This window comes from Siphateles boraxobius, unplaced genomic scaffold (genome assembly GCF_051911475.1).
Source record: "Siphateles boraxobius isolate OS27281-9 unplaced genomic scaffold, OSU_SipBor_1 19, whole genome shotgun sequence".
NCBI lineage: Eukaryota > Metazoa > Chordata > Actinopteri > Cypriniformes > Leuciscidae > Siphateles > Siphateles boraxobius.
The window spans coordinates 31,045,061-31,053,321 of record NW_027508799.1 but is presented as its reverse complement, the minus strand read 5'-3'; the positions used below and the strand labels follow the sequence as shown (position 1 = coordinate 31,053,321).

Here is an 8,261-nt window from a genome sequence, read left to right as displayed (position 1 = left end):
CAAACGTTTACAATTTATTTACCAGGTAATGAAGCAATAATTCAAAATCCAATTCATGAGAATAAAATCATCAGTTGATCATATCATAACAGAAATCAAGGAATTTGTAGAAAGTATTACCTGGCAATCAGAATTACACACAGCGGTTGTGTGGGCAGTCAACCTACAGACTCCTCGAACCTTTTGCCCATTTTCCTTATAAACCCAGATAATTCAATTTGCTTACCAAATGGTAGTGTCTGCCATTATAATTAGATTTGGTCCCCTAGTGAGGGGCTCACAACTGTGAGATCAGAATGGAGGATCTGGGGGAGGGAACACCTTAGAGGGATACACTACTTCTCATATTTTGTAACTTCTTTTAGCTTTCTATTATGGTTGGGAGAATGAGACCATTTTACCAGGCGCACTGAGATACTTTAAATGATACCAAACATGCATAGTTACTTATTTTGTACACATTTAACATTTCATGGGTTTTCAGTGAGTTTCAGGTGAGCAGGAGAAGGGGGGGATTGTTCAAGTGAGGTGTGAGGTGTGAGTTGCACTGTGTGCTGCGTCTCGGATGCTGCTGTTATATCATTATGCAAGGGAGGGTTCAAATGTTAATTCTCAGGAGCCTTTTGTTTCCACCAGGGGTGGCCCAGACTTTTCGGCACCCGCCTTACAGTTCCCCCATTTGGCACCGTGGGCCACTCATAGGGTTTCCTGCGGTGTCACTTCAGTCTTTGTAAGGTGGGCAGCTGTAGGGGGCTGAGAGTTAAGATCGTGTTGGTGGATGCTTTTACTGATCTGATGAGGTGTCTGAAGTAACAACATTGGAGTAGCGTGAAGGAGAATATGAGTGCGCTTCCAACCGCACAACCTCGAAGTACCCAGTCCCACCAGGTGTATGCCGTCTGTGCCGATCGAGTAGATGAGCTAGACAGGATCTGTGCAGTCTTTCGCGCCAAGTTTGTCTCTACTTGCGCTTGAGAGAGGTGGTACTCTGTTTGGAGGATGACGTTCTGTACCAAGTCCATTGTGTCGACCAAAGCTTGTGTTCCGTGTTCATAAAAGGTGTCGTCCCACCATGGGGAGACCTCGGCGTCCTTTCGCATCCTTCCGAGGATGTCGATTTGACCCATAGAAAAATCCTCTGTCACTTCCAAGCAAAAGGAGTGATTAGCAGGACAGGTCAGTCCTCCATATGTGAACGAATTCATCTCACTGATGACGCACCACTGTGTATGAGACACTTGAACAGCATTTGAATGGCCATGCAAAGATTCAACATTTATGAGTTTGCTATCATTGGAAGAGAAAGGCTGCAATGTGTTACATGTACAAACAACGTAATTGTGAGTTTCATGACAACAAGTGCGGCTGGTAAATAAGGTCTCAGTACCCTTCAAAGTCATATATCCAGTGAGGTGATCCCATTTAATTACCTGATCTTTAACTACCACGCCAATGGACCGAATAGTAGTGGAATTTGGATAAACTTGATCTGGGTGGATTAAAGGAAAAGTGGCAAAAAACCCAATACAACCAATACATTCGTTTCCTGTATACATCATAACTGTGGATAACAGTTCTGAATACTTAATATTTTTCATTTTTTCTGAAGAGAACCATCTATGCAAGTCTAAAACCTCAATTAAATCATTCAAAACATGTCTAGGGGTCTTGTGAAGACGAAGGTCTAAAATTTCCTGTCTTGTTGCAGTGAACAAATCTTGTGCATATGATCTGCAGGCTAAGTCACGTTCGATGGTACGGGTCTGATTGAACAATGTGTGGCTGATCGTTAGAAGCGCCTGCGCCTCGGAACGAACTGCTTTGATAATGTTATCATTGCTATTGGTGATGTGTTGAAAACCAGTGGCCATCTGATCTGTCAACCATGTGGAGAATTGGGATTGTTTGCTTATTTTATAGGTGTTGGCTGCTGAATTAATTGATCCAAACAAGCCGGCTATACTGCTGAGTAGGTCTCGCTCTGAGCGAGTAGGTGGAATTTGGACAGCAAGTCTGTCTTTGTAATCAGAAATTAAATCATCGATTCGTGACTGTAGCCATTCATATGACTCATCATTAATATTACAATGTTTTGTGTAGGCAGAGAATATGTTGGAAATGTTGTATGTTACATGTGTCATTATCAAATTTACATCATGTAATAAAGTCTTGTTGATGTTTCCTCTAATCAGTCCACCAGGTGGAATTGAGTGCAATTCCGGACACTTTTTGGGTTTAGTGTATCCACAGGTGGTCAAATTAAAACAATAAGTAATAGTCCATGTACAGTTGTGGGGATTGGTGAAATTGTCTATGCTATGTGAACATTTTCCGACACAATATGTTCCTTCCTTCCGGTTGGTCCACACAAAAGTTTTTGGTTTTGGCTCGTTAGGTGTGTACGATGTGAGATTATACATTAATTCTGTGAATCTTATATGGGTGTCATTATGTGTTTCAGTATGTGTGCACCTATATGTTGCAGGTTCCAAATTCTTTACATAATAGCACAATTTTGGATCTATGCCATTGTTGTTGTTTTCGTGTAGAGTGTGTGCATGTTGCCTATTGTGTCGCCTGTATCTATCTTAAGTTTATACCAGGCAGTGAGATTGTGCATGAATTTTGGTGCTTGAGTGTATCCCGAAATGTTTTCTGAAGGTGGGTGGGTGCTACCTGAACTACAGCAAATTTGTGGTGTGCAATTTGGATCCGGTACTATACCGGGAGGCCATGTAGCTGTCTCTTTAGGTGCGACTGTGATTTTTGGTGTGGATGGCCCCTGGGAGAATTTCCACACCCACCTCCCACATTTCAGGTTGTGTGTGAGTGAAACCCTTTGGCCCAGTCTGATGCACGTGGGCCCGGACACTTTCCTTTCATCCGGCCTCCATGGGATCGCTGCAGTCGACCTGGAAGGCAGGAAGAGAAGACAGTGACAGTTAGTTATTTATTCTCTGAACTTTTAAATGATTTGCACTGAGACATGTGATACCATCGCAGTTTCCCTTTTACGGTTGTGGCCACACAGCTGTTGCATACAGCTTTTATTTCATATGGCCCATGCCATCGGGGTGTGAATGCACCTTGCTTCACAAAAACGCGTATCATTACCATGTCTCTTTCTGAGAATTTTACCTCAGAGTTTGGGTTGAATTGTGTATCATTTATTAAGTCTGATTGCTGTTGTTTCAGAGCAGCATGTGCATGTAGCACTTCCAGTCTGTCTCGTAATTGCTTTAATACAGACTGTTGAGTTGCAATCACGAGAGGCCCCAGGTCTGCTGGGGTAATTTCTGGGTCGACGGGCAGCTTCATGACTCTCCCAGTCATGAGTTCAAATGGACTGATACCTGTGGCTTTTGAAGGAGTTGCCCGCAATACTGTTAGGACCGTGGGTAGGGCATCAATCCATTGGTTTTTGTGTTGTGCAACCTGTTTCGAGATGCTTTCTTTTATGGTGCGATTAACGCGTTCCACCATCCCGGAGCTCTGCGGCCTGTATGAAACGTGAAATCTTTGTTTGATGTTTAGCATCTGGCATATATGTTTCATTATCTGACCTGTGAAGTGTGTGCCCTGATCAGATTCAATTTGGATTGGTGCTCCCCAGAGTGGGAGGATTTGGTTCGCTATCACACGTGCCACTGTGTTTGCATTGTTATTGCGAGTAGGAATCGCTTCGACCCATTTGGAGAATTTGTCAATTATCACAAGGCAATAACGATATCCCCCTTTGGCACTGGGTAGTGGACCTATAAAATCCAATTGGAGCGACTCCCAAGGTCCTTTGGGTGGCTCTGGTCTGCACAGTTTTGTACGGCCAGTCCTACCTTGATTAATGGTAGCACATACGATGCATGTGTCACACCATCTTTGAATGTCTGATGCCATCTGTGGCCACCAAAAGTTCTTTTGTATAAGCTGTTGTGTTTTGGGGGCTGATACATGTGCATAATCGTGGTACAACTTTATCACTGGTTTCTGCAGGGCTTCTGGGACGATGTATTTGTCGTCTCTTAAAATCATGCCTTCAGTGACCTTGACTAATTGGTCCTGCTGCAGGTGCGGTGTCAGCTCCCCATCAGAACTCCACAGTTCTTGTTGGTACTGTTTCAAGTCAATAGGAACAGTCTGAATCGCACTCACAGCAGGAACAATCAGTCTGTCAGGCTTCCATTCATCTCCCTTTTGTGCTGCTAATTTAGCTAATTGATCTGCGATGTTGTTGTTTTGTTCGTTTTCATTTGGATTTTTGTTAATGTGTGCGCGCACTTTGACGACGGAGAGTGTGGAATCACGTTTTTTAATCTCCTGCCAAATCGAAGTTATGATGTTAAAATGTTTTATCGGCGTTCCGGCAGATGTGAGGAATTTTCTCAACTGCCACTGTGCCATAAAATCATGGACTGCACCAAAAGCGTATCGACTATCAGTGTATACACACAGCGGCTCGTGATGTGATCTGATTGCTTCGAGTAATGCAATAAGTTCAGCTTCTTGCGCAGATGTGTTTTCGGATAGTTTGATTAGCAATTGGTTAGTGCCGGAATTGGGAGAGTGAGGAGTCCACACCGCACATCCTGTGTGGAATTTGCCATCATGCCAATATCGGGAACCATCAATGTACACCAGTGTCTGATTTGGAAGTTCTTGATCATGAACTGGGCTCTGTGCTTCCGGTTTGGTTTGGCATGTGTGTGGGTGGCCCTCTACATCTCCCAATAAATGAGGTAATATTCGGTCGTTAACAGTTGTGATGTCACGTGCCTGTATGTCTGCTAGCCATCTTGCTAACCTTTGCGACGACACACCTTTTATTCGGCCTTGCAACAGTATTTGTACTGGCGTGTGCACTGTATGCACAAGGATAGGTTGAAAACCTACAACCGGTTCAGTTGTTGTCAACATCCAGTGAACCGCCAGCACGTGCTGAGTGCATGGGTCGAAACCCTGTTCGACCGTGGATTTCTTTCGGCTGTAATAGGCGATCGGACGCAATTTTCCCCCATGGTCTTGAGCTAAAACGCCACTTAGTGTGTTTTCATTCGCATCCACTTGTAAGTGAAAGGATTTTTTGGGGTTCGGCAGACCGAGCGCGGGAGCACAGCATAAGTTTTCTTTTAGACTCGTAAAGGCTTTTCGTGTTCCTCTGACCATTCAAGGTCGTCAGAGGGCTTTGATTTTCCTTTTAAGAGAGAATATAATGGCGTGACGATGTTTGCGAAGTCTGGAATGAAGTCTCTTAAGTAGTTTGCTGTTCCTAGCACTTTCTGCAACGCGTTCAGCGTGTGTGGTCGGGGAAGTACAGCAATGCATTTTCGCCTATCATCTGTTAATGCTCGGTGGCTTTGCGTTATTGTGTAACCCAGGTACTGGACCTCGCTTTGTGCGATTTGAGCTTTTTCTTTGTTTAATTTGAAGCCAGCTTTGCCGAGTGTTAACAATACTTCATCAACGAGTAACAAATGATCATCAATTGATCCCTCGGTCGCGATAAGTATATCGTCAACGTAATGAATCACGTTTCCGGTCCCTGTCAGTGGATTGAGCGCGTCTTCTAATGTCCTGTGAAAAATCGCAGGACTGTTATGGAGACCTTGTGGCATACGTTCCCACGTGTACTGTATTTGATTCACAGTGAAGGCCAATTTCCACTGATCAGCGCGTTTGATTGGGATGGACCAGAAACCGTTCTTTACGTCGAGCACTGTAAACCAAGACGCTTGTGTTGAAATCTGTGATAATAATAATGTCGACGGATTTGCCACTATAGGTGTAGCCTTGGGCAAAACTTTGTTGAGACGCTGATAATCAATGCAAAGACGCCATTTACCGTTCGATTTTGGTACTGGTAAACACGGAGAGTTCGTGGTTGAACTACATCGACGGACTATTCCTCTGATTTCAAGTTGTTGTACTATTTCATGAACAGCCGACTCGGCCTCTGGTTTGATGCGGTATTGTTTTTGTGGGGGAGGGGGCTCCCCCTCAATGCACACAACAAAGTCAATGAGACCGCAGTCATGTTCATGTGTAGCCCAAATGCAATCATGTTTGTTTACCATCTGTTGAATGGGATCTGGGGTGGATATGGACATAATGTTCGTTCTGTTTTTTGGTGGGCACTGTTTCACTGCTTTGTCTGTTTTCAATTCAATTTGTTTTTCAAAGCAGTGAATTACAAAGCCATACTTTCGCATAATGTCCATTCCCAGCACAGTCCCTTCACTGTTATTAGGTAAATACCAGAGGGGTTCTTTCAATACGGTCACGCCTAAATCGAGTTCAATTGGCTGTGTTTTTGTCGCAATCATTGACGTGTCGCCGATGCCTGTGACCTGAATAGTTTCGTTGGTTAAAGGTAGGGGAATGTCTGTACAGGAGCAAGATGCGCCAGAATCAATAAGTACGTTAGCTAACCGGCCTCCTAAATTAGCCCTTATTTTTATTCGGTTTCCACTCTTAATTATGCTCCCTACGGCGATGGAGGCCACGTACCCCTATTGGTTATGATGTTTTCCAGTCGTTCCGCTCGCGCTGTGGGCGTCGCCATTTTGACTTTTTCGTTTTTTAAACTCCGTGATGAAATTCGCGAATTGTTTGTACAGGTCCGAGTCGTCGCTAGAGGGCGTTTTTTGGCAAAGTTTTGCTTGTTCTTTTAAATCTCTTTCTCTTTTTTGGCAATCTTTCATTAAATGGTTAAACTTTTGGCAATAGTGGCATTGCATTTTGCTTGGAGATCTTTGGTTAAATTTGCCTGGGCTGTTCCCTTCTGTTAACCATTGTGCGGACGCACCGCTACGGGGTTTTGATCTCCATCTGCTTTCTATCCTAGTACCCCAGTCTACTATTGCTCTGAACGTGTTTTCGGCCGGGTCGACGCCATTTGACAGAGCCTTTTGAACTGGAATGCCAGCATTGTTCTTAACAAGTTGTAGTAACACGTCATGGTTGCGCTCTACATTCTCTATGCCTGAGTGTTCTCTGTATGTTACCCATAACCGTTCAGCGTATGTTTCAAACGACTCATTACTCGCTTGTTTGATTTCTAATATTTTGTTCCAGTCTGCATGCGTCGGTCCCCTCATGTCTAACAGTGCCTGTTTAAGACGCTCGTAGATTATTTCGTCGGTTTCATGAACGTTTCGGTTCATTATGTTGCCAGATTTCATATCTGCGGTGAGTTTCGGTCTCAACAGAGGGTATTCCGACCCGTACTAAAAATGTGTCTATATGTGAAGTGCAAACAATCTCTCCCTCAACGCTTCTAAAAGGCAAATTAGATTGACTTACCACAGCAGCTGGAGATGGATGAGAAGGAGCTCAAACCTCATGTTCCGGGCAGAGTTCAAGTTGAATGTCGCGCCAGAAAGACGTTGCTCGTCTGGTTTCGAGATCACGTCGAGGTCACCACTTTGTAAGCCTGTTTATTGGTCCAATGAGGGTTTCCAATAATACAGGTGAAGGTCTCTGCGTGTTACTGTCTTCCCTTTTACGCAACACAACAAGATTAAATGGAACACACTTTTCTCATATGTATTGACTCGTTATTTCATCTGACTCCATAAATGAAAAAGGGTTTTAATGATATCTGGGTATCATTAAAAGTGAGCGAATGTCTGATTATTCTTTTGAAACTCTTTAATTATGTTTTACCCGTTCAGATTAGGAAACTATGCCGCTTAGAGGTCCTCACATCTACTGCGGGTCTCACGATCACAATCTCGTCAGTTTCGTCACTAAACAGAGGTTTTGACTAATATCTCAGACGGTCGGATTCACCCAAAACACAATCAGAGATACTTTTATTTTAGTCCCCTTGAATTGCATACACTTGAACTTAATTTAATAGTTATACTTTAGTAGAGGTTTTGGCCCTATTATAGGTATGAGTCGACCAACGATACTTTCCTCATAATAGTTTAGACTGGCCAAGCCCGTGATCTCTCACGTACACTTATCTAAAGTTACATTAAATTAAGACAGAGGTAAAATAGACGTACCCAAATTTAGGCTGGTCAGGCAGCGCGTTAGCTACCCCTAAACGGAATGCCCCGTCTCTACAAAGCAAGTACACTTGAACTAGTGACAAAGCATTAGCCGTCGCCAATCTGACGCAGAATTGCGGGAGCATACGAATCCGATAATCTCCTTGGGAGAACAAACTCAAGAGTCAATCAGAGTAAAATCAAACATTTACAATTTATTTACCAGGTAATGAAGCAATAATTCAAAATCCAATTCATGAGAATAAAATC

The 8,261-nt window shown here is 43.5% G+C and overlaps 1 pseudogene; it reads right to left on the bottom strand.

Annotated features, from left to right (window-relative positions):
• Nucleotides 1-677: 677 nt before the first annotated feature.
• LOC143741564 (uncharacterized) lies at nt 678-7,337 on the bottom strand (annotated as a pseudogene).
• Nucleotides 7,338-8,261: the final 924 nt, after the last annotated feature.